Source organism: Bos mutus, chromosome 14, assembly GCF_027580195.1.
Source record: "Bos mutus isolate GX-2022 chromosome 14, NWIPB_WYAK_1.1, whole genome shotgun sequence".
NCBI lineage: Eukaryota > Metazoa > Chordata > Mammalia > Artiodactyla > Bovidae > Bos > Bos mutus.
In genome coordinates, this window is record NC_091630.1 from 19779584 (window position 1) to 19806945 (window position 27362).

At 44.7% G+C, this 27362-nt stretch overlaps 1 protein-coding gene across 2 annotated transcripts in view; it reads right to left on the reverse strand.

Moving 5' to 3' along the window:
* The window catches only part of NCALD (neurocalcin delta), a 466586-nt gene extending 442665 nt beyond the window's left edge, over positions 1-23921 (reverse strand). The window contains exon 1 of one of the 2 annotated variants that reach the window (XM_070383063.1): positions 23892-23921. The gene's annotated coding sequence lies outside the window, so the exon portion shown is untranslated. The remainder of the gene's footprint in view (positions 1-23891) is intronic. The other variant, XM_070383066.1, reaches the window with a different exon arrangement.
* Positions 23922-27362: the final 3441 nt, after the last annotated feature.

Sequence of the window (27362 nt, forward strand, 5' to 3'; positions counted from 1 at the left end):
GGTTTATACAAGGGGCTTGTCCATGGCAGAGACACAAGTAAATGCCACTTCCCTCACCAACACTGGAGAATTCATCTTTGAAGGGGGCAGAGGGACAGTGTTGTGGGCTCAGGAGAGGTCCAGCCATCTGTTCAACACATACTACTGATGAGGAAAACCCTCAATTCAGAGTGCATGCCACTCCAAAGACATTCCTGCAGAGCTGTTAGAGAAGCGGGCTCTGGAGTGGACTTGGGTTTTAATCACTTACAGGCTGTGTGACTTTGGGCAGGTAAGTTACCTCCTCTGAGCAACAGATGACTCATCGTTGCTTTTCAGAGCTGTTTCCTGCCTTCACGCAGGGAAGGGATGGAGACTGATTTAGCCAATACTGATGAGGCAACCAAAGGCAGTAAAGAGGTGAGTGTGGAGGTTTCCACTCGATGAAAAGTAATGAAACTCCAGTACGGCATTAGGCCAATGGGGGGGGTGGGGGGCGGTGGTCCTTCCTGAATTCATTCAAATTGTACTCAGTAGGGAACAGGGCTACTGTTAGATGTCAGTCACTATTTTAGAACAATAAGTATACAGAGGTTCAGTCCAGTTCAATTCAGTTGCTCAATCATGTCCAACTCTTTGCAACCCCATGGACTGCAGCATACAAGGCCTCCCTGTCCATCACCAACTCCTGGAGTTTACCTAAACTCATGTCCATTGAGTCGGTGATGGCATCCAACCATCTCATCCTCTGTTGTCCCCTTCTCCTCCTGCCCTCAATCTTTCCCAGCATCAGGGTCTTTTCCATTGAGTTGGCTCTTCACCTTAGGTGGTGAAAGTATTGGAACCTCAGCTCCAGCATCAGTCCTTCCAATGGACACCCAGGACTGATCTGCTTTAGGATGGACTGGTTGGATCTCCTTGCAGTCCAAGGGACTCTTGAGAGTCTTCTCCAACACCACAGTTCAAAAAGCATCAATGCTTCGGCACTCAGGTTTCTTTATAGTCCAACTCTCATACCCATACATGACTACTGGAAAAAACCATAGCCTTGACTAGGTATAGAGGTTAAGAGTAGTAATTTGTCTTATTGTGTGGGCACAGGATTTTTTTCAATCACTCCTCCCATATTTGAGAAACTTCCTACCTTCTGAGTCCACATCTTTCGAAGAAGTCAGGAATGTGCATCCCCAGACTTCTTTGCACCTGGAGTACAGGCATGTGACCTGGGTTCCACCACTCAGCAGCATCCATGCCAGCATTCTCAGAAGAGAACAGGGGTACAGAGGCAGGCACCATGTGGAATTCAGCAAGGCGGGGGTGGGTTGAGCATGGCAGAGAGATGCCCAGCTTGCAGCGGCAACAGTGACGGTGTCCCACCACAAGGACTCCCTTGGTGGTATGTGCAGAGGGAACTATGCTCTGTGGTAGCCACGCCAGGGTCTCTGCTGGAGCTACCAGGGGGGTAATCTGTGTAGTATTCCTGGCTACATGGCCTCCAAGTCTGACTGATCCTCCGAGAAATTCTGTGAGCTCTTCAATATCATTTTACAAACTCTCTTTCTATATAAACTAGCCAGAGTGGGCACTGATGTTTGCAATTGAAACTTAAAATCAGTATGAAACCAAATAATAGCTGCATCACTAAATGAAGGTCAAGAGAGAAGAAACACGTTTTGGCATCTATAAGGGAACTTTTTTAACCCCACTAATATAAAAAAATTTTTTTTTGGCTGTGAGCCTTCTGAGATCTTAGTTTCCTGACCAAGGATTGAACCCATGAGTAGCGAAAACACAAAAGAATCCTAACCACTGTACTGCCATAGAATCCCTAAAATTTTAAATAAGTAAAATAAATTAAGGCAAATGCCTGCAAAACTTTGATAGTCAAAAGCAGCTGATCATTTGTTCCCAAGGACATCTGGGACCATTGCAGCAGGTAAGGTAAGCAAAGAAATATGGCAATTCTGTCAGCACAAAGTTATATCTGCATACACACACACACACACACACACACACACACATTCAAGACTCAAAGTTGCATAGATTCAACTTGCATCTGCTAGCATGGAGACCTACTAATTTAGCCTCCTCTGGCCTTGAAGTTCCTGATTTACGAGACAGTTAAAAACCAACCAATTATTTCCCAGTGGGTATTAAGATCATGGATATATAAACAAGACAATTTAATCATTACCTTGATAAACTGGGTCTTAGAGTCTAGCACTGCTAAAGGTTTACACAAGGCCTTTATGTATTTCGCCAAAGTCACTGCAATGCCACAACAGATTAGACTTTAAATAGAGGGCACCCAACAAGAACTCTTCAAGTCTTATCCTCTGACTTAATCAAAAAATGGAGACAAGGCCATCCTGTGATTGGTTTTCTCAAAAGATGTAAGTCTTAATAATAATTTTGGTTGATTTAATAGCATCATTTTTCAGGATTAATGACTGAGAAAATATAGGTGATCTAGGCCTTTCCACGGAGAAGGCGATGGCACCCCACTCTAGTACTCTTGCCTGGAAAATCCCATGGACGGAGGAGCCTGGTAGGCAGTCCATGGGGTCGCTAAGAGTCGGGCATGACTGAGCGACTTCACTTTCACTTTTCACTTTCATGCACTGAAGAAGGAAATGGCAACCCACTCCAGTGTTTGTGCCTGGAGAATCCCAGGGACAGGGAAGCCTGGTGGGCTGCCGTCTATGGGGTCGAACAGAGTCGGACACGACTGAAGTGACTTAGCAACAGAAGTAGCAGGCCTTTCCAAACACTGAATTTCCTAGGTCTTTGGATTTGTCACATACAAATAACATAAAGTCAGGGACCCAGACTGCTTACCCTAAGCCCCCAAATCTTGATTATGGATATCCAGTTATTTATGATATACCTGAAAATCTTTCCAAGTGGACATGGGTTATTTTTGTCTGGACAGCATCCACTCTCATTTCTTCAAGTACTAACATCCCACTTGTCTCTGGAGACTATACGCCCCATACTCAGTTCATGTGTTTTAATAAAGGGGTGGTTTAACCCCTCTCCATGAGTGGGCAATCAGCCTGGCTGCCAGGTTTGGTTGAGAGACTGGCAATCCAGAGCAATGAGATTCAAACCTGGGAATTTTGCTGTAAATTCTGCTATAAAGAAAGAGACACTTTCCACTGGGGCGGCTCAGCTAATGGATAAGCCTGGAGCTTCCACTGGGGTCTTGAGGTCATGAAAGGACAACTGCTCACTTCAGATGAGCGCAGAGCCCCGTGGTGGCAAGTGATCCATTTCTGCTGTCATTGTCTCAGACCTGGGTCCAGCCAAGCTTCTACCTACACAGTTATAAGAACCAATTAAATTTGATCTAAGTCCCTTGGAATTCAGTTTCTTTCATTCACAACCTGAAGAGTCTGAACAGATACAGATTCTTTTGACTTGAGACTTTACAAAGATAGCAAATGTGTTAAAGTATTTAAAAGTATTAAAGTATAAAATGAGCTTATACCAGATGTTAACTTCCTGCTCTGAACAACTTCCCAATCTTACCCACAATCACCTGCTTGGGAAAATAGTGCTGGAGAAGTCTGTGCACGAGGCAACCCCCAGTGAACCTGGAATGAACAGGCAACCCAAAGGCAGCTAGTATTTTTCCTAGCCAGGTTGCAATGGCTGTGTAGTCTGGCTCAGTGAGCTAGACCAATAGGAAACTCTCAGTTATGAGTTTCAGCCAGAAGATTCTGAGCTTCCAGGCTGCAGCCTTATGGGCTGGCCACTGAGGGACCATGAGGAAAATGAAGCAATAGAAGATAGGAGGAGAAGGCAATGGCACCCCACTCCAGTACTCTTGCCTGGAAAATCCCAGGATGGAGGAGCCTGGTGGGCTGCAGTCCATGGGGTCGCTAAGAGTCAGACACGACTGAAGCAACTTAGCAGCAGCAGCAGCAGCAGAAGAAGATAGGAGAGAAAAGGGAAGGGGCCAACTGAGCAGAGACCACATAACCTCTGAGAAAGGTCATGACTCCATTCCCAATTTTCCAGTCCTTTGTTTTGGCGCCCAGGAGACTCAGCTGTTCTTTGCTTCACAAGCTCAGAATGCTTTCAAGGGGTAGCGCAGTCCAGTGGTTAGAGAATAAGGTTCCCAAGTGACCACCTGGGTGTGAGGCTGGATTCGCACTGACCATCCACATGCTTAGGACACATTCTCTAAGCCTGCTCCTCCTCAGTGGAATGGGAATAACAACACTCCTTCCACAGGGTAGGGCAGAAGAGTCAATGTGATAATACACTCGGGACAATGTAATGATAGTCATAGTCATTACAATGCGCCCCTTGTACTTGAACTCATTTGAGTGACATCTTATCCTTGACCACTGAGAGGGCCCAAACTAAAGCAACAATTTATTAAGTGATTAACTTGAATAGAAATATATATTTTTACACAATACATATTGAACTGTCAGCATATGGATATAACTACAGGGGAGATCCTCCTTAATGGAACAACCTGAGCCACGGGTGGCACGTGAAAGGGGCCACGCTGTCTCTGTCCTCATCTGGTCCTGTGCCCTGTTCCTCTTGGGTCCTGCACTGACCCCTTGGGACTAGTTTATTCCTTTGCATGCCTGTGTGCTAAGTCGCTTCAGTTGTGTCCAACTCTGTGTGACCCTAAGGACCGTAGCCTGCCAGACACCTCTGTCGGTGGGATTCTCCAGGCAAGAACACTGGAGTGGGTTGCCATGCCCTCCTCCGGGGGATCTTCCCGACCCAGGGATCGAACCTGTGTCTCTTATGTCTACTTGCATTGGTAAGTGGGTTCTTTACCACTAACGCCATCTGGGAAGCCCTTGCTCCACGTTGCAGGGCTGATATGCCAACTTCTCAGACTACTCCTCCCTCTGCAGCTGCTCAGAGTGCAGCCTCCTCTTCTGCTGCACTTCTACAGCTATTGCCTTGGCTCCACATTCTTGTTGAGCAGGTGCCTGGGGGCAGTGTGTGGATGCTGTAGGAGAGCATCTGTAGCCTGACCTGGCTTTCAGCTAAGCCAAATCCAGAACCTTCTCTCATTACTCAAACCACTGGCCTGAGATTACTTCCTGTTCTGAGTGGGCCCACCCCTTCTGAGGTTGGAAAAAAGTCATCTAGAAGTTGGGGGAGAGGGTTTACTCTTTAACTGTTTTGTCCCTTCTGTGAAAATTACACAAGCAACTGTACAGACTTTGTTCCTTTTCCAAGTAAGTGTGTTTAATCATTCTGCACTGCTGATCTGTGCCTTCCAGCCTTTAAAAAAAAAATGAATTTTGCTAAAGAAAGGTGATATAAGTCATCTTTTTTAAAAAAAAAACTCCCTATTTAGAAAAAAAAAAATTCTCTATTTCCCCAGAAAAAAAGATTCACAGAAATACTCTTCAAATCTGTTCCCCCAAATGCATTAAGAATGAGAAACACACAGGAGTTCTGAGAAAGGAACAGAAGTTTCATCAGTATTTCTCTAAGGAAAAAAAAGATAAGGGCCCATCCCAAAGACCCTGGTGTATTTGGTTTTGTAGAAAGAAAGAAAAAGTGAAGTCATTCAGTCGTGTCCGACTTTGTGACCCCATGGACTGTAGCCTACCAGGCTCCTCCGTCCATGGGATTTTCCAGGCAAGAGTACTGGAGTGGGGTGCCATTCTTTGCTAAAAGGTAATAATCAAGGAATTGAATCTATCTTCCCAAGGCCTTTCTCCCTGCCTTCTTTTGGTAGAATCAGGATGCAAGTTTTTCAGTACAATTGCTATTCTAAAAATCAGAGGACTGATGAATTCTGACAGCTACAGAAGAGGGCTGGGGGAGAGAAGGTCTAGCACATCCCAGTGTTTCAAGCAAGGGCCATTCCCATGCACAAATAAGCCACATTTTTTACTTTAAAGCCAGTCCCTCAGCTTACAGGCTGATCATGTTCTAAGTTGCTCCCTAACCTGGAATACTTAGACTGTAGGAAGTATTCTCCAAGAACAATGTTCTAAACCCTGCCTGAGGTCACCCTAACAGAGCCATGCTAACCTCAGATTTCCTCAAGAAGCACAGAGTTTTGTCCTGTGGGCCCTGCACGGCCCAGACACAACTTGGACCTTCCTTTATGAAAAGCCATTCAGACCTCCAAATAAGACACAGCACTACCATGCTTCCGACCCTACAGCACTGTCATGGGTGCCAAGATGTCACTGGTGGCCAGGGCGTGCCCGCCCTCCTGGGGTGCAGGGACTCACTCTGCCCACGCTGACCAGACAAGGGAACGCAGAGGGGTAAGGGCAGGGGCAGGAGGGGTCCTTCCTGTCCCTCCGTCTGGTCCCCACTTGGCCACCAGCTGAGAAGGCAAAAGCAGGAACTTGAGGCCAGCAAGGCAGACCCCAGGGCCACAGACTCACAGGGATGGGGGAGGGAAGGAGAATTCTCTGAGGCCTCAGCTGGCTGATTCCTCCAGCTCGGCCAGGGCTGGCTGTGCTCTTAACTTTCATTTCCACTGTTGGTTGCTAAGTGCTATACATAATGCAAAAGTAAATAGTAACACAGTGTAGTTTGGGAGACACGAAAACACACATCAATCAGCCAAGAAAGAAGAAGAAGGAAAAAAAAACTCTCAAAGTTTCTAGGTTTATTTTTAGACCCTGGTTGACCACATGAGTAACCTAAACGCCCAAAGGAAGAGAAGTTGGGACCGAAAAGTGTAACACAGATACTGCAAGACCTTCGGTTCCATCTTAGCTCATAAAATATGCATCAGTCAAGTCCTCAGGCGTGTTAAGTACCTCACAGGAGTTCCCTGAATAAGATACAACATCCCATGCACTCTACTCTCAAGACTTGCAAGATAAAAAAAAAAAAAAACATATTCCCCAGGGGTCTCCAGACAGTGGAGCAAGTGCAGCACAAAATATTGATAGCCTTTAGTAGAGAATGCAGTTAAATAAAAGTAACTAAAACAGTACTAAAGACATGAGTGTAAATCCATTGAGGATAGGAAAAGTGTGTTACTCACCTTGTATTTCCCATGACACTTGGCATTATCTTTTTTTATTAAAAGATTTGTTTGATGTGGACCAATTTAAAAGTCTTCATTGCTTCTTTTTTTTTAAGTTTTTTTAGTTTTTTGGCCAAGCTCCTTGACCAGGGATCTTAGCTCCCTGACCAAGGATCAAACCCACACCCCCTGCACTGGAAGGCGAAGTCTTAACCACTAGACCACCAGGGATGTCCCCTGGCATTGTGTCTGGGACAAAGCAACACACAGTAAATATTTGCTGAAAAAATTAATAGTAATATTGGTCCTGGAAGAGCCTTCATTTCTAAGCAAAACTACCATTATATGACCTTCCTGAGATTCCCTACGTGGTAATCAAACTAGCCAAACACATCTCAAGTTTCAAAGATAAATTTCCTTCCTACACGGTAATCAAACTAGCCAAACACATCTCAAGTTTCAAAGATAAATTTATCACTTTAAAGCAGATTTAGAAGGAAGAGCAGAAGAGCTAAGACTCAAAAAAAAGAATGAACTATCAGACTAGAAAGCAGGAATAACCCTGAATGAGTCCTGAGATTGTTTGACTGCTTCACATTTAAGATGAGATTTATGTCTGTGGCCCTGCCATCTCTTGGCAATGCAGTAGAGGTGGATGAGAACTCATTAGTGTGGAGCTGCTCAGACTACACCCACGAGCAGTATCGTGATGGTCAAGTTACAAGGCAAAGATCTAGGACCTGAAGGGACCAAGTTATCCTCAGTGTAACTACCAGGTAAATGCAAAATCTTCTTTCCTTAGGAAAGACCCTTCTGATTATAATACCGTTGTTTTAAGTTGAAAATTTAAAAAAGCACAAATAAGAAAAGACACTTGTTTTATGGAAAGTTAAAAAAATAAACAACATCATTCAATAAAGAGTGCTAGAACATCTTTTATCTTTTCAAATGTTCAAAATTTCAACCTATTAAATGCACTAGAAATATATCCTAAGATATAACCTCACATCAAGTAAAAGTTACTATACAAAGTGACAATAGCAAAAAAAAAAATTTAGATTTGTTATCAAATGAGCAATCATGGAATGCTTAAGTAACCAGTGGTATATCCAGTCAATGGAATAGTATATGACCAATTACATATTATCTGCAAAGAATATAAAATAAAATGGAATTTCTGGAAAAGGAATTCTCTTTACTCTCAATACTTCACTTCTGACACCAATGTGTGAAGGTTTTTTCCACACCAAGCAATTCTCTAACTCTCTGGGCACCAACTGGGTGTCCTAGTCCTCAACTGCTGCTCCTAATGACCCAGAGTGAATGCAGACCCCTCAGGGGAGGGACTCGGTTCCAAAGACTGCTCTCCACTTCAAACAGCAGCTGCAAGTCCTAGGATGTCACCTGCACTCCTGGCCAATCAGCCATAGATCAGGGGTTCCTAGGACCCCCTCCTCAGGTTTAATAATTTGCTAGAAGAGCTCACAGAGCTCAAGAAAACAGTTTACTTATTAGAGTATCAAATTATTAGAAAAACAAAGAACTAAGGAGCAGAAGAGATGCACACCCCAAGGTGCAGGGGAAGAGGTGCGGCGCTTCCAGGCTCTCTCCAAGCATGCCATCCTCCCAGCAGTTTGTGGTGTTTTGCAACCTGGGAGGTTCCAACTGGGAGCAAAGACCAAACATGTATTTCTTATTATATCACAATATCACGGCTTGGAGTATATAGTTAAATTAAAAATAATTTTAAAATTATATACAAACATGACTATGCAACTAAGAAAAATCTCTCCCCGAAATAATGAATGTCCAAATATTAACTTTGCCTTTGACTATATGGATTATTATTTCTTCTTTCTAATGTCCTATAATCTTCGCATTTTATTTCATGATAATGCCTTCCTTTTATAATGATGGGGACTACGGTATGAAGGAAACAGCACCCAAGTTCTGGGGAACATATTCTTTAAGTGCCTGGATTAGAAAACTACAAGGCGCCTTCTTCCTGTTGCTTTCCCCAGAAACTTCAGAGGTCAGACTTGACTTCTGATTCTCACCACTTGCCTTTTCATCTCATATGGAAAAGGCTGTCATATCTTCCAAAGGGTGAGGTGATGGGAACTCAGCATCACAGACTTCCCACATCCCAATCTTTCCCTTCCGACAAGTCACAGAGCAAAATCCCATCAAAGAGCTCTTACTTTAAATATCCTATTAGAAATTTTAGGTCACAAGTCTAAAGAGAAGTGTGTGTGTATCTGTGTGTGTGTGTGTGTTTCTGTCTGTACATCTGCTTCCTCCCTCCTTCCCCTGTCTTCAAGGGCCGCAAGACAAACTCCAAGGCAATGAAGCAGCAATCTGCCTCATTCGTCAATTCGGATAAATCTGCTTAGTAAATGATAAATCTATGTATCAAAATAAAATAACAATGCAAAAAAGTGAGAACCAAAAGAACTCCAGCCAGGATGACACTCCAATATTAAGTCATTTTAAATAACAACAGATTAAAGTCTATCCCAAAGGGTCGCGAAGAGTCAGACACAACTGAGCGACTGAACTGAACTAAAAGTCCATCCCACTTTTCAAACTTGCCATAAAATCCAAATTAATCATCTCAGATCCCTATTGGCAGTATTCCAGGCCCTAATACTGAATCAGGCTAAATATTTCCCTTCCAAGTACATATAACAACCAGATAAGTATCAAAATCCCTTATTACACAGATATATGTCATATATACATTACATAAATGGTAAATTATGTGAATAACCCAAATATCAACTCTACTGCCTTTGAATTATAGGTAATAATACTACAGTTATATCCATAAAAGTGTGAGGGTAAATTAGATTTTTAATTTCAATGCTAGAAAAAGCACACTCAGTGGTGTGTTCACCATTAAAGGAAATTCTCTGAAATGTTTATTAAAACAAAAATCATTTTAGCAAAGAATATAGGGACTTCCCTGGTGGTCCAGTGGCTAAGACTCCAGGGTCCCAATGCAGGGGGCCCGGGTTCGATCCCTGGTGAGGGAACTAGATCCCACACGTCACGACCAAAAGATCCCCAGTGCCACAACTAAGACCCGGCACAGCCAAACAAACAAATAAGTAATTTTTACAAAAAGAATGTAAGGATCTCCCTAATTTATCTCATTAGTATATTTGAGTATTTTTTACTTCTGGTCTGAAACGAAGGTGGTGCACTTGCACCTTGGATATTGAAGAGCAGCCCAAGTGTCCCTGTGAGAAGCTGCACCTCACACTCACACGTGGTGCCCACCTACCCTTCTCAAGCTTCAGAGCAGCCCCAGGAAGCAGGACCCTGCACCGCACAGCTGTTACTAAGATACCAGCTCCAGGCGTACAGCTGGTAAGCGGCAATACCGAGACTGAAGCCAGGTTAATCCAGCTCCGGAGATGGGCTCTGTCCCCTATGGAGCTACAGATTGCCTCTGTATCCCCCTTCTCTTCTACCAAAAATATCTTTGGCCAAGCCTGGCTTGGACAACCTGTGGGAAAAATAACTGGTGTCAACTAACCAAGCAGACAATCAATACAGACTTTGTTGTTGCTGTTCAGTCGCTGGGCTGTGTCCGACACTTTGCCACCCCACGGACTTCAGCACACCAGGCTTCCCTGTCCTTCACCATTTCCCAGAGTTTGCTCAAACTCATGTCCATTGAGTTGATGATACCATCTAACGTTCATCAGTACAGACTCAGTAATGCTGAATGGAGAAGGTACTGAATTACTGTGTCAGTTTTCAAAAAGTTAATTAACCCTCAAATTAGAACCAGAGGAAGGAAGCTATACATGGCCTTCCAATAATGGAAACAGAGAAAATAAACCAATTACATAGTCTGGTGGGGGAAAAAGAAAGGTATACAACAGCCTAAAAATAGGCTACTATTTAATAATGTTATTGCTACTTTAATAATAGCAGATTACCACACATTCTCTTGGAAATGTCACCTAGGCAACCAGAAATACAAAGACAGAGATGTTCGGAAAAATATATGTACATGAATCTGTTTTGCCATCTCTTAAACGCAAATGATTACTATTTTTGTCCAAGAAGAACAAAAATCAGGAGACTAAATGCGGAGAGCGAAAGTAGGAACAGAAGAAAGTTCTGTAAGTAAGTGCCCAATATCAAGTAGAATCATAAAGTATAAAAGTAGGCCTCTATTTGTATGAGCAGTCCTGACCTATGGTCTCAAACTTGGGCCAAGAATCCACTAGGAGTGTTCACTCTATATAAAACAGATAACTAATGCATAGCATGGGGAACTCTGCTCCATGCTTTGTGATGACCTACATGGGAAGATAATCCAAAAAAGAAGGGATATATGTACACACAGAGCTGACCCACTGTGGCTGATTCACTTTGCTGCACAGCAGAAACTAACACGACACTATAAAACAACCACACTCCAGTAAGAAATTGTTTAGCAAAGAGCCTACTAGGCGTGTCAAACACATTCTTTCTATGTCACTGAAATCTCAAGTTTTTACTTCATAAACCAAAGGCAGACTAACACAAAAGAGGGTAGCGTGGCAAACTTTAAAACCCGTTTGGAAGACTATTGTAAGGCTCACTTAACTAGGGGTATGACATGTCCCTGTTTGCCTGGATTACCTAGGACGTCGGTGTTTGCGCCTGTTGTTTTGTTATGAACATTAAAAAAGTTGTCCTTGTTCACACTCAAAAGTGTCCTGGTGTGAACAATAAATTATATGGTCACTATATTTAGCCCAGACACATTTCTTAACAGTTTAATGATGTGTTAGCTACTAAGTTGGAAACTTAGATTAGTACCAAGAGAATTCTGGAAATAGTATCCCCGGCCTCCACAACACTACCATCTCATTGAAATAGACAGAAATAACTCAAAACAACAGGGAACCAGTGAAACTTGATCATCATGGGTGTAAGGGGAGGCTGTGGCACCTTGGTTCAGATCAGAGACAAGGTAGACAGTGCATCTCCTCGAGGGGACACTCCAGAGGACTAATGGTAAAAGCCACCAGACTTCATGAACACCTACTGCAGAGCAGGCACTGTGCCAAGCATGATACCCACGTGACGTCACTGCATGCCCAGAACAACCCCAGAGGCGAAGAACTATCATTACGCTCATTTTGCAGATGAGATGACTCACCCAAAATGATGCCAGAGAATTCATGCGCCTGCCTCCCGGCACATGTTCTCCACCACTGCGGTGTGGACACACTGCTTCCTGACTGCCCTGCTTTTCCAGGAGTTGATGCAGCAGTCACGTGTTATCAGAGCCATCAGCCGCTCTTTCAGCTCCACAGCAGTGCAAGCCATGGTCCAGCCCTGGAAGAGGGTTGCCAGCTCTGTTAGGGCCCAGAGGTCTCTGTGATTCCAGGAAGGATCCTAGGGAGGAGGCTAGTGAGAAGACAGCAGTGAGGGGTTCGAGAAAGCAGTGAACGCTAGGCTCGCAATAGCAGGGAGCATGACCATCCTAGGCCTGAGGGCCACAGGGGAGGAGTGACTCAAGGCACCCGAAGACAGCGGTAAGGAGAGGCTGTCTGGATGGAGCCATGGCCTTGGGCAACAGGTCAGCCACCCTGCAGCATGAAGCCAACAGGAGGGAACTCAGGAAATAACTTCTCTACCTCCCTCTCCCCTCCCCCTCCCGGGAGTGGCTGGACCCCCCCAGAGACTGAATTACACTAGAAATCAGAAGACAAGGATGGACATTGATACTGGTGATAGAGACCTGCCTCTCAGGGCACAGAGGCAGGTGGATAAGGGAGGAGAGAGACGCAGAGGAGACTAGAGATGGCTAGCCTGCTCACTGTCCTTGTCCATACAGGAGCATCTGCTTCAACTGGCCTGGTCCCTCTTTGGGGGTCAAGAAGATGCCAATAAGTTGGAAGATGCCAATCTAAGCATCTCTGTGACTCCAGGCCAGCTTCATGGACAGATGACCTGTGCAGAGGGTCATGCAAGCCCTATGCTCAGAAGAACCCTGGCTTGGTCTAAGGCTCACTGACACCATCTTGAAATTCTTTATAACTTTTTAACAAGGGCCACCCATTTTCTTTTTGCACTGCATCTCATAAATTGTGTATCCAGTCTTGTGCAAGGCAAACCATTTTCTTCAACTGGTGTGACTAAATTTTCTAAGTATCTCAGTACTTCAGGTATACTATTCAAAGCAAACAAATCCAAAATTAATATTAACTAGAGTAACAGTGTTACAGCAGAATACATAATAACGTGAAGGGACATTTTACCTTCTTTTCCTTTCCTCTTTCTCTTAACTGCAGCCAAAATTTGCTGCCCCCTGGAGAGAAACGCCTCCCCATATTACAGCTACCTCCCCATAACACAGAGGGTCTGTTTGGTAAGTTTGGCTCTTACCCAGCTAAAGTGATCAATACAGACAAACAAACAGAATAATTTACACCCTGGGGTGTGGACTCTCTTGATACAGTCCACTTGATGAGTTATAGTTATCGAATTATCCAGGTAATGGCCAGAGTTACCCTTGACTTCACCCTGTGTGCCTGGTGTACACAGGCCCCAGTTTCGGGCTCAGTATTGAAAACACATGCATAAAAGGCTTGTTGATGGGCTGGCAGCATTTACAAATCACATTTCTAAGCCCATGCCTTCTAAAAACCTAAACCTTGAACCTTTACTCATTCTGCTTCATGTTCCTGAAAGATACTAACATCTGAGCAATTACAATTTTAAAAGCATCCTGCAACCCCAGGTGAGAAGCCAGAACAGGCCCAGAGGCTGCTCTTCTCCCATTCACTTCCTCCAAGGCCACTGGACAGAGCAAAGTACAGAAAACTTCCAGCAAAGGCAGAGCTCAAACTGGATTTTGACAGCCTTTTTCACTCACCCCTTCATTTCAGAAATAAATGATGGCACAGATTCTAAGAATTTTGTTTGCTTTGTCATTTAAAGTTAAAATTTCAATAGATCAAATCAAAAGCACGTATAAGATCCAGGGGGAGGAACTGATAGGAACCAAATCTATGGGCATCGTGACAGAATCAGAGGATCAAGAGTTGCAGTGTACACTTGAGTCTGTTGTGGGGTGCATGGTGGACCCCCTGCTAACGGTGTGTCCACATCCTAGCTCCAGGAACAGGTGGATGTGATCTTATTTGTAAAAAGGGTCTTTGCAGATGTAATAAAGTTGAGGATCTTGAAATAAGATCATCTTGCAAAATGCAAATTAAAACTATAATGAGATGTCACGTCACCACTGTTAGAATGGTCATCAATAAAAAGACAAGAGATCACAAATGCTGATGTGGATGTGAAGAAACCAAAGGGAACCATTGTATACTATTGGTGGGATTGTAACCTGGAACTCTGGCCATCTGATGAGAAGAGTCAACTCCTTGGAAAAGATCCTGATGCTAGGAAAGATTGAGGGCAGGAGGAGAAGGGGGTCAAAGAGGATGAGATGGTTAGATGGCATCACTGACTCAATGGACATGAATTTAAGAAACTCCAGGAGATAGTGAAGGACAGGGAAGCCTGGCATGCTGCAGTTCATGAAGTCACAAAGGGGTGACATGACTTGGCACCTGAACAATAAACAACAACAACAGCCACTATGGAAAACGAAATGAAAGATCTTCCAAAATTAAAAATAGAACTACCATACGATCCAGCAATTTCATTTCTGGGGATAAATCCAAAGAAAATGAAAATACTAACTCAGAAAGGTATCTGCAACCCCATGTTCACAGCAACATTATTTACAATAGCCAAGACAAGGAAACAACCTATTCAACTGATAATGAATGGATAAAGAAGCTGTGGTATATATACACAGTGGAATATTACTCAGCCATCAAAAGGAGAAAAATCCTACCATTTGCAACAACATGGATGGACCTTGAAGGCATTATGCTAAATAAAATGTCAGACAAAGACAAATATTATATATCACTTACACGTGAAATCTAAAAACAAACACATTTTTTTAAACCCCACAAAACTCATAGAAAAAGAGATCAGATTTGTGGTTTCCAGAGGCAGAGGATGGGGGGAGAAGGAATTGGAGGAAGACGGTCCAAAGGTACAAACTTCCACTTGTAAGATAAGTAGGGGCAGGATGTACACAGTATGATGCTGGGTGATGTATGGGAAAGATGTTAAACAAAAATAAATCCTAAGAGTTCTCATCACAAGGGGAAGCATGTTTCTCTTTTCTTCTTTCTTTTAATTCTATCTATATGAGATGATGGATGCTAGCTGAACCTCTCTGGTGACCATTTCACACTACATGTAAATGCAACCATCCTGCTGTACGTATGTACACCTTAAATTTACAGTGACGTATGTCCGCATTTTTCAATAAAACTGGGGGAAACAAATTATCTAGAATTACTATCCAGGTGGCCCTAAATGCAATGACAAATGTCCTTATAAGGGACACACAGAGGAGAGGAGGGGGCCAGGCGATCATGGAGGCAGAAGCACAGGTGATGCAGTTTCAAACCAAGAAATGCCAAAAGCCACCAGAAACGAGGAGAAGAAAGCAACACGCTCTCCTCCAGAGCCTCTGGAAAAAGCCTGGCGCTGCTGATAACTTGATGTCAGACCTCTGGCCTCCAAAACGGTGAGAAAATGAAGTTCTATTATTTTAAGCCGCCCAGTTTGTGGTAATTTGTTATAGAGGCCACAGGAAACTCATACAAGCCCTCAGCCACCTCTCTCACCGTGGCCTCAGCCTCGCAACCTCGGGGAATGGAAAATATGAGGCCTTGCAAAGCAGCCGGCTGTTTTCACAGTGAGCCTAGTTCTGGCCCCAGAATAGGTCTTTTCCCCAGCGCAGTACTTCGCGTATTTGGAAACCATAATAATCAGGCTCCCACAGAGCTTTTTCTGGCTAGACAGCCCCTCAAGTCATGCCCCAGGAGAGACGGGCTCACCCCCACCCCACTCCCATCCCCCGAGCTAGACTCTGCCCTCTGCACCCTCCGGCCAGAATAGCAGGGAGGGAACTACCACCTCCCTTATCCTCAACACTCTTTCTTCCAATGAGGCTGAAATCTCATTAATGTTTAAGTAGTCAGGTTACACTGTCAACTCTTTTGAAGCCTTCAGTTAAAAGTAAAACAAAACAAACTTGTGTCTTTTTCACGTGTGTTTCAAGGACATATTGTCACCCCCATCAACTGCACAGAAAGCTAATCATATTTATTACTGAAACATAACCAATCAGCTATGAAACCTATCTACAAAATACATGTTGTTATTTAGGAAAAGAAAGGCGGGGAGGTGATTTCTGAGCAGTCACTCTACATTTTGACAGTTGAGCAAATCAGATTATTATCAAAGAATCAAAACACACAGGATTCTGAAAACCCTAACATTTCAGGACCAACTGGATGTACAGAAGAAAAACACATCCATGGGTTGAAATCCCAGCTCCACAACTCACTAGCTACCAATCTAGAATAGTTCCCTCAGCCTCTTGATGCTCCCTTACCTGTAAAGGATAACCGTAATGCCCCCTGGTGCTGAATTCCCTCTGCTTTGTCCCTCCAGATCCACCTTCCTCCCTTCTCCACTCTGCTCTCAGCCCTGAGAGGCTGATTGCTATGAAAAAGGTAGTCCTCGCATTTCCAGCCCTCTGGCTTCTGGATGGTTTGGCCAATCGGACACCAGCAATGTGGAGAAAAGAGTGGCTGGGACTTACTCACCTGGTGCCTCCCGGCCAGGCCACAGCAGTTTCTGGAATTGCTGTATTTTGCTGAAAAGCAATCCCAGAAACTGCTCTTTCACGTCACCCTTTCAGGGCTGGGTAGTAAAGGCCTGCACACTTGTCTAGCCATTCTATAGGATTTCCCTTAACGTAACCCACAACTTTCCGAACACAGTGGTCCCCTCTTATCCATGGGGAATACATTCCAAGACCCCAGTGGATGCCTAAAACCACAATAATCCTGAACCCTATATTTACTATGATTTTTCCTGTACATACATAGCTATTCAGTTCAGTCATACATACATAAATAGCTATGGTAAAGTTTAATTTATGTTAGGCACAGTAAGAGATTAACAAGGACAAATAAAATAGAACAGCTATAATAATATACTGTAATAAAATAATGTGAGTGTGCTCTCTTCCCCTCTCTCAAAATATCTTATTGTACACATCTGATGCGTTTTCCATCTTAACTAAGCATTTATCACGCACTGATGCCATAACTTTTGCTGTTTGAGGTACGACAGCAAAAACATACACACTAACATATGTGAAACAGACAGCCAGTGGGAATTCGCTCTGTGACGCAGGGAACTCAACTGGGCCTCTGTGACAACCTAGAGGGGTGGGCTGGGGTGGGAGGTGGGAAGGAGGCTCAAGAGGGAGTGGACATACGTATCCCTATGACTGGTCCGTGTTGATGTACCGCAGAAACCAACACAATATTGCAATTATCCTTCAATTAAGAATAAATAAATTTTTAAAAACTAGCATGAATTCCTTCTTCACAATGTCATGGATAGAAGATTCATCTTACCATAAATCCCACCAACCTTAGCATAAGATTTTTTTCTTTCCTTGTTAAGTCAAGAACCTTCACCTCCCATTTAAAGGAAGCACTTCCAGCTTATCTTTGGCATACCCGAATTCCCAGCATCATTACTGTTGCATTTTAGGGCCGTTTTTAAAGACAATGGGTGACTTGCATACAAGCACCAAGATACCATGACAGTGGACCTTCTTAATGACCAATGAACGGGATTCTCTGGACAAAGGGATTCGCCTTGTCTTGGACAGGGTTGGAGCAGGACAATGTGAGATTTCATCACAATACTCAGAACATCTTGTCATTTGAATTATTTCCAGAATTTTCCACTTAATATATTCAGACCACGGTTGACCACCAGTAACTGAACCCTTAGAAAGCAAAACCGAGGTTAAGCAGGGGCTACGACTATAGTCCCTTCATTTAGGTTTTTTCAGTTACACCTTTTTTGTTGTTGTTGGCTGTGCTCTGCCGCTTGCAGGATCTTAGTTCCCCAACCAGGGATCAAACCTATGACCCCGGCAGTGGCAGCAAAGAGTCTTAACCACTGGACTGCAGGGAAGTCGCCAGTTATATACGCTTTTGAGTCTGTCATCTGCTGCGCAGCAGGACTCTGGCTGATCAACCTTTTATAGGGTTTATGTTCATAGCAGCATCACTCAAAATAGCCAGAAGACAGAAGTCATACATGTGTCCCTTGACAGAAAAATGGATAAACAAATGTGGTATATCCATACAATGGAATATTATTCAGCTTTAAAAAGAAGGGAAATTCTGACACATGCTACAATATGAGTGAATCCTGAAGACACGTTAAGTGAAACAAGCTAGTCACAAAGGGACAAAGATTGTATGATTTCACTTCTATAAGGCATCTGAAGTGGTCAAATCCATAGAAACAGAAAGCAGAACAAAGGGTGGTGGCCAGGGACTAGTGGGCAGGTAGAAAGGAAAATCTTTTGTATAACAGGTGTGGAGTTTCCGTTTGGGAAAATGAAAATTTTCTGGAGATGCACACTGGTTGCAGTTGCACTTAATGCCACAAAACTATACACTTAAAAATGGTTAAAATGGTACACTTTATGTTCTGTGTTTTAACCATAATTTTAAAATGTATTTAAGAAATATTGCTCACCTATTGCACAAACTACACGGGGATACACAAACGGGAAGATCACTGTCCCCATCAAGGGGGCGTAGCTCCTGTACCTCCCCGCCACATACCCCTTCTTCCAGCAATTTGTTCCCTTGTTATCTCTTGCACTTTCAAGCTGGAATGCAAATTCCTTCAAGATAGGGGACTAGCTCATATTCAGCTGAATCTCTAGAACCTAACAAAAAGTTGCACAGAAAAACTCCTCAAAAATATTAATTGAATCGGATAACTGAGTAAATATCTAGCCAAAGATGTCTATGTTCTTTTCTTCTTGAGTCTTCCAGCCAGCCAGTACTTAACATTTCTTGACATTATCTACCTATATTTTCAGAAATGAAAAGAATAGAGTTTCAGGCTAAACTCATTTTAAATTGTCACAAATGACCCTACTAAGTGCATCAATTATGGGTTTCAAATCAGAACTCCTTTGTTTGCCAGCCATGTATCCTCCAGCAAGCTACTGAGTGCCCCTTAGCCTATTTCCCTCATCAGTTAAGCGGGAATGCTGACACTACTGTAAGTGAACGTCTATTGGTTTTCAATCCAAACTTTATGGCTCAATCTTCTGGAGCCAGTATAACAATGTTCTGCTGGAGAAACACCCTTGCTCCTACTTCTTAGCCTATGGCTCAGCAATGAAACCTATAACCAAGCCCAAGCCCTAGACTGGTGTGGAACTCCAGCCACAAAAACAGGCATGGGACTCAATCAAAGCCAATGGCCACAGTCTGCCACTGTGAGGAATGCTGGGATATTCAATCATAGTGATAGAGAGGGATGGTGAGGACCAAGCCTGGCTGTCATTACTGCCTAATCCCACACCCTGACAGACATCACTAATTGACCACAGCACTCTTTCCTACTGAGCCTGGACCCAGTCTTGGATTCCTCTTCACCCCAGCTCTCCAGGCAGCCACGACCAATCTATCAAAGATGACAGGCAAAATGAAGCCAACTGTCTTAGCTTGAGACTAGCAGCTGGCAGTTTTTCTGTAAAGAACTGTGTAGTAAGTATTTTAGGCGTGGTCTCCACTATATATTCTTCTTTGTGTTTTGATGTGTTGTGTTTTAAACCCTTTAAAAACCTTAAAAAGCATTTTTAGATCTTTCAGTTTACAAAAACCCCTGCTCTGGAGCCATGAAATCAGACTCTGGGGCTATCCCAGAGATCCACACACTCTCTTATCTCACTCTGCAGGGCTCCTGGAAGCTCAGTCCAGGAGCGCTTGGAAATGCCGCCTCAGTCAGAAGCACACCCACAGAACCCACAGAGGAGCTTTGATGACAGGAGAGTTTCTGTTCTCATCATACCAATCCCAGAGCAGGCTGACACCCACTCTCGGGGGGGAAGCTACACTCCCAGGAAGGGCTCCCAAGCCCATGCATGTAGCAACCTTCATTCTACCTTCAGGACCTATTTCATTGCACACCTCTCAGATAGCCGAACCCCCATTCCTCACAGCCAACCTGAGGAAAGTAAGGAAAGAGCTCAAATGACTACATTTCTCCATTGTTAGTCTGACCCCTTACAATTAAAAAAAATCTCTGAAATTGTTCCACAAGAGTCTACCACATTTCTTTTGACCAGCCTTTGAGTCCCTTGGACTGCAAGGAGATCAAACCAGTCCATCCTAAAGGAAATCAAACCTGAATATTCATTGGAAGAACTGATGCTGAAGCTGAAACTCCAATACTTTGGCACCTGATGTGAAGAGCCAACTCACTGGAAAAGACCCTGATGCTGGGAAAGATTGAAAGCAGGAGGAGAAGGGGATGACAGAGGATGAGACGGTGTCATCATCGACTCAATAGACATGGGTTTGAGTAAGCTCTGGGAATTGGTGAAGGACAGGGAAGGCTGACATGCTGAAGTCCATGGGATCGCAAAGAGTCAGACACAACTGAGCGACTGAACTTTGATTCCTTAATATTTTCCAAAGTTTTTTTTTTTAATTGCAGAGTAATATATATAAAGATTGGTTTGGTCTTCCTCTCTATTATTTTCCACGTTTGCTTCTGGCTTTGTGCATGCCTGCTAAGTCGCTTCAGTCATGTCTGACTCTGCAACCCCATGGACTGTAGCCTGCCAGGCTCCTCTGTCCATGGGATTCTCCAGGCAAGAAGACGAGTGGGTGGCCATTCCCTTCTCCAGGAGATCTTCCTGACCCAGGGATTTTCTCCTCTGTTTCCTGTACCGGCAGGTGGATTCTTTTACTACTAGTGCCACCTGGGAAGCTAGGAACTTTGGTTGACTGATGTTCATTTATTCATCCAACAATTACTTATATAATAACAATCCACTTGTCCAGGCACTTGCAGCTTGGGAAGATCTATGTAGATGATGCAGAGTGATAAGAGGGGTACGTGTATGGTGCAATTGCAGCATGAAACAAGGGTAGTTCGGTCAGCTGGGGAGGAGGCGGGTACCCAGAGGTCTGCTGGAAGGTAATGTCACTGCAGCTGAGCAGGGAAGAATGCATAGGAGTTGACCAGACAAAAAAGGATGGGAAGATGGCAGGTGTTGAGACTCAGTGACTTGAGTCAAGGCTACACACAGGGAGGCTTGGGAGATGAAGGTGGCAAGGAGACAAGTGTACAGTCACAAAGGTCTTGAAGTCCAAACTCTATCCTGAAAACCACAGAAAACCTCTGAAGGAATTAGGCTGCATGACTGGCTTAGATTTTTGTTTTCAAAGCAAGTCTTCTTTTTTTAGAAATTCATTTATTTATTTTAATTAGAGGCTAATTACTTTACAATTTTGTGGTGGTTTTTGCCATACATTGACATGAATCAGCCATGGGTGTACATGTGTCCCCATCCCGAACCCCCCCCCTCCCCATCCCATCCCTCTGGGTTGTCCCAGTGCACCAGTTTTGAGTGCCCTGTTTCGTGCATTGAACTTGGACTGGTGATCTCTTTCACATATGGTAATATACATGTTTCAATGCTATTCTCTCAAATCCTCCCACTCTCACCTTCCCCCACAGAGTTCAAAAGTCTGTTCTTTATATCTGTGTCTCTTTTGCTGTCTCGTGTATAGGGTCATTCAAAACAAGTTTTCTAGTTGCAATTTAGAGAATCGATTGAAGCAAAAGTGTCCTGATTTGGAGCAAGAAGCCCAGTGTGAAGGCAACTGGAGCAATTCAGGCAAGAGGTGGTGAAGTTATAAACTAAATCAGTGACAATAAGAACTGACAGAAAGCAGCAGACATCAACAAATGTAATAAGAGTAATGAGTTCAAACTTCATAAGTCAACTATATACTTCAATATAATATATATAATTTAAAATTTAAAAAAACCATCTCATCCTCTGTCACCCCATTCTCCTCCTGCCCTCAATCTTTCCCAGCATCAGGGTCTCTTCCAGTGAGTAGGCTCTTTGCATCACATGGCCAAAGTACTGGAGCTTCAACTTCAGCATCAGTCCTTCCAATGAATATTCAGGGTTGATTTCCTTTAGGATTGACTGATTTGATCTCCTTGAGTCCCGGGGACTCTCAAGAGTCTTCTCCAGCACCACAATTCGAAAGGATCAATTCTTCGGTGCTCAGCCTTCTTTATGGTCCAACTCTCAAATCCATACTTGACTAGTGGAAAAACCATTGCTTTGACTATATGGACCTTTGTCAGCAAAGCAATGTCTGTGCTTTTTAGTATGCGTCAACCTCACATCACAGATCAGGAAACACAGAGAGATTAAGCAAGGAGCCCACAGCCTGAGAGCTATTCATGTCCCAACCAGAATTCATATCCCGCAGTCTGGCTGCAAAGTCCACACTCCTCACAGCCCACTCTCCTAAGCACATTTAAAGAGAGAGAATATTCAGGATGGGTGCTGAGTGACTGAAACGGGCAGATTTCAAGGCAATCTCCAGAGGTCTGGCTTGGGTATCTTTGAACATTTGGATTTCAGCTTCTTAAGCCTCTTCTTCTGAAGGAAACCCCATCCCCAAGTCTGTAATTAGCCCTCGCTAGCCTGACCTGGACATCCACACTACCCCTTTTGCCATACTATCCATTTCTCTTCTGCTGTGGCCTTGCACACCACATCAGACCCTAGAACATCATTTCCCAGCTGGACAGGAAAACCTCACAAGCCTTTCCAATCAAGTCTGAGAAACCAGGACAGCAAAGTCTGCTCTTGGCAATACAGAGGCTTAGGTCTATCATTTTCAAATCAGCGAGAACTGGGAAAACTTTGAGCAAGCCTGTGCGGTTTCCTTCTCTGCGAGTGAGACCTCGGCAGCCCTGGTTCTGTGTTTCGCATTGGCTGCCGGACGGAGCAGAATAAGTATCATTATTTGGGTCTTGCACTCAACAACAGAAGCGCACGCGCCGGGCCTGCAGCCCCAGACAGACCCGCAGGAAGAAAGCGGCCCTGCGGGGAGACCAGCAGACAGCCAAATAGCTTTCATTTCTCCAGGCATGAAAGTTAAAGCAAGCATCTGCAGCAAGAAACTTGTGTATTTCCTGCGGACAGGGAGACCTCCTGCCCCTCCCGGCTGATACAACCCACTTTGCACATCCTGCTTCTCTGGGAGCTAAAAATAAATTGGTATGCACTGAAAAACACTCAAACACATCTCCCCAGCACACCCCTTCCCGAGTCTCCGAGGGCAAGAGACACAAATCCTTCAGGTCCTGAGTCCACAATGCAGACCACTTCCTCATCGGGGTTCCCTGGCGCCTTCTGGTGGTTCCTAAAGCCCCCTCTGCAGGAGCCCACCCCTCGTACACGCCCACTGCGGCTTCGGAGGGCCTACTCTGAGGCTCCCCCCGGAATCCGCGAGTGCCCGCGACCCCCACCTCTTCCCCCGACCCCCGGAAGGATGCTTCTGGTGTCCTGGGCCACCAGGCGCACGAACGCCCCCTTCCGACCCAGCGCGCCCCCATCCTGCCTGCCCTGCGCGCCTCTGCGCGTCCCTTAGCAAAGTTGGTCTCTCCTTTCCTGCCACTCTCCTCGGGATCTTTGGTTTAGTTCTATCTTCCCTCGGAGGCATTGAGTGGAGGACAGGGGAACTGACAGAATGAGCTGCACCCGGGAAGGGCAGCGGGGACCAGGTGCCCAGGACCGCGCGCCCCTCGCGCCCACCCCTGCGCCCGCCGCGCCCCGAGAGCGTCGGCTCCCGCGGCGGCTGCTCTTGGCGCCCTCGCCCCTGCACACCCGCCCGGCTGCAACTCCGGCTCCGCTCCAGCTCCCGAGAAGCGGAGGGAAGGCGCTGCGACTCACCGCCTCGGCCGCTCCCGGCGTCTGTGTCGCCGCGGGTGAGGCGGCGGCGGCAGCGCCTTCCCTCCGCCCGCCTCCCCCTGGACCGCGCCACCGCCCGCCGCGCCCCCTCCCCAGCCTCCCTCGCCGCCTCCCTTGTAGCGGCCGCCGACACCCCCCCCCCACCTCCACACACACACACACACACACACACACACACACACACACACACACACACACGCACACACACACACGCACACACACACTGCTGCCCCCCAGGCAGCCTCTCCAGGGTGGGCAGCCGGCTGGGGTGCAGGGGGCCAAGCCGAGGCGCGCGTGGGGTTTGCAGGTGCAGTGGACACCCCTATTTTCTTGGGTGCAGCCGCTAGACTTATCCCCGTCGTACTCCCTACTCCTAGCCCGCTGCCGAGCTTCCAGCCAGGCTTCTAGCCAGGCTACACTGATTCTTTCCAAGGGACGCCATTTGTTTGCCTGTTTGGGCCGTGGGAAGGTCGGGTTCAACACAGAGCATCTTCTGGGCGTCGACCAGGAGATCCTCGGGTCTCCGCCAAGCAGAGGTTAAGTTCAAGGGAGCCTTAGAAGGACAAACCCACAAGGTGGTGATGGGCCACCTTGCCTAACCAGTGTTTTTTCTCTACCAGAACTCAACAAAAAGGTGGAAAGGACATCTAAGGGATCTCTTCCTCACGATGTTCCCCCCACCTCCTGTAGCCCACCAGAGAATGTCACCAAATCGTCTATCTCCACTGGAGATGAGAAGCAGCAAATCTCTTATCAATTTATTCAACCAATATTTATCGAGTGACTGCCACCACAATTCCTGTCTTGTGTTGGCCACTCATGGCCTCTCAAAAAGCCACCATAACTTCCTGTACTTGTCAACGTTTCCAGAACCCACAGAAGAGCAAATCAATTTCATTGATTAAAAAGCTTGCTGATAAAAATAACAAAAAGGCACCATGCAAAGCTGTAAAGGCACCATGACTTGCTCATACTTGTTCTGATTACGAAATCTTTTAATATGACTAGTGGTTAAAAAATGACACTTACATTTAGATTCAGACATCAACTCTGATTTGAAAATCAGGTAAAAGGTTCACCTGACCAAAACCACAGTCTTAGTTCTGCCTTCCATTTCCACTCCTTCAGGCGAAGCTTAAGAAACAAAACTTACCAGAGAGGCTGTTAAACCATTATTGGACACTACAGTTTGCTCTTGAATTGAATTAGCACATTAGCCCAACTGCTTCGCCTCCCTGGATACACTTTGGAACCTAGAGAGTTGGATTTTTTGGTAAGCCCGCCTGCCCCAATAGGTTCCAGTTTAACTGGGTTGCAGTCTCGCTTGCAGACATTTTACAAGAATCCCAGGAGATTCAGGCAACCAGGATTGGAAAACCAGGAATTAGCCAATCATCCAGCTGAGCCTGAGGCAATGGAATGACAAAAAAGTTCTGATGCTGGGAAAGGTCTGTGCAGGTGTTGCAAACTTAAATATCCCAAAAGGATTAAAAAGAAGTAACAAAGAAGTGATTCAGGCTGCTGATACAGGGCCAAACAGGGAAGAACAACAAGCCCTAAAAGAGACAGTCTCATTTTTCCACGTGGAAAATACAGGTCCAGTGTAGCCATCGAACTGGGATTGCTTATTTTTTATTTTGTTTTGTTCCCCTCCCCATCCCCGCCCCCCATGAAGAAGCCAAAAACCCCTATTTAGTGTGAACTCTTCTAATTTTAAAATGTTGGCAACTTAAAAAAAATTTTTTAATGCTCTGTGCACTAAAAAAAACAGAAGAAGAAGAGTTTGTAGGCCACAAAATGTCCCTAGGTCATCATTTTGTAACCTGTGGTCTGTACCATTGAGGTCATCGCCTACAGACTGCAGGAAGAACCCTGATGGGCAGAAGATGGCAGTGCTTGGGGTGGGAGTGTCTCTGAGAATGGTTTAAAAACCCACTTTCTCTAGTTTTAATTTTAATAGTCTCTGCTTTTTAAAAAAATCTTTGTTAAAATACAACTCATATAGCATTCAATTCACCCATTTAAAGTATACAATTTGATATTTGTAGTATATTCACAGAGCTGTACAATTATCACCACAATCAATTTTAGAACTGATTTTCCTCCCCTAAAAAAGAAATGTCATGCTTATCAGCACTCATTTTCTTTTTCTTTCCCAACCCCCAGCCCCTGGCAAACACTAATCTTTCTCTATGGATTTGCCCATTGTGGACACTTCATATAAATGAACTCTTCATACAATATGAAATCTTTTGTGACTGCTTTCTTTCACGTAAAGCATACTGTTTTCAAGGTTCATCCATGTCAACAGTACTTCATTCCTTTTTATGAACAAACGATATCCTATGGTATAGATATCTTCTTTCATCCTTTTTTTCAGTTGATGAACATTTAGGTTGTTTGCACTTTGGGGCTATTTTAAATAATGCTGCTGTGAACATTCATGTATAGGTTTTTGTGTGGATGTATGTTTCTCATGGGAGTCTATCTCGGAGTGGAAATATTGAGTCACATGGTAATTCTAAGTTTAACATTTGAGGAACTGCTACACTGGTTTCCAAAGCAGCTGCACCATTTTAGAGTCTCACCAGCAGTGTGTGAACATTCCAATTTCTCCACATTCTTGCCGACACTTGTTATTTGCCATTTTTCAAGTTTATACCATCCTAGTGGACGTGAGGAGAAGGCAATGGCACCCCACTCCAGTACTCTTGCCTGGAAAATCCCATGGATGGAGGAGCCTGGTAGGCTGCAGTCCATGGGGTCACTAAGAGTCGGACACGACTGAGCGACCTCACTTTGACTTTTCACTTTCATGCATTGGAGAAGGAAATGGCAACCCACTCCAGTGTTCTTGCCTGGAGAATCCCAGGGACAGAGGAGCCTGGTGGGCTGCCGTCTATGGGGTCGCACAGAGTCGGACACAACTGAAGCGACTTAACAGCAGCAGCAGCAGGGCTACGGTGGCATACATTCATTCATTTATCTACTCCACAAATATTTCCTAAAGCCTCCTAACAAGGCTTTAAACTATTCTAGTTTCTCAGGATATAGCAATAAACAAAGCAGACAAGATTCATATTCTGGTGGGGCTTCTAGTTTAATGAAAGAAAAGAAAAGATAGATGATAGATACATAGATAGAACACACAAGATCCACATCAAATGAGTGCTATGTCAAGACTCCACATAGAGTGATAAGCTGGAATAACTAGGGAGAGAGCCAAGCAGAAGAAACACAGAGCCAAAGCTCTAATCTGAGGGAAGAAATACACAGCTCATTCTGGGAACACAAAGAAAACGAATGTGACTGAAGCTTATTGGGTGTCTTTGGCTGAACTGCCTAGAAAGTTGAGCCCAAGCAATCGGTTAGGTGACAAAACTATAGGAAAGTGCAATCTCAGGAAAGGATGGAGAGAAAAGAGGAGTCAGGAAGACAGAGAGAGCTGCTGCT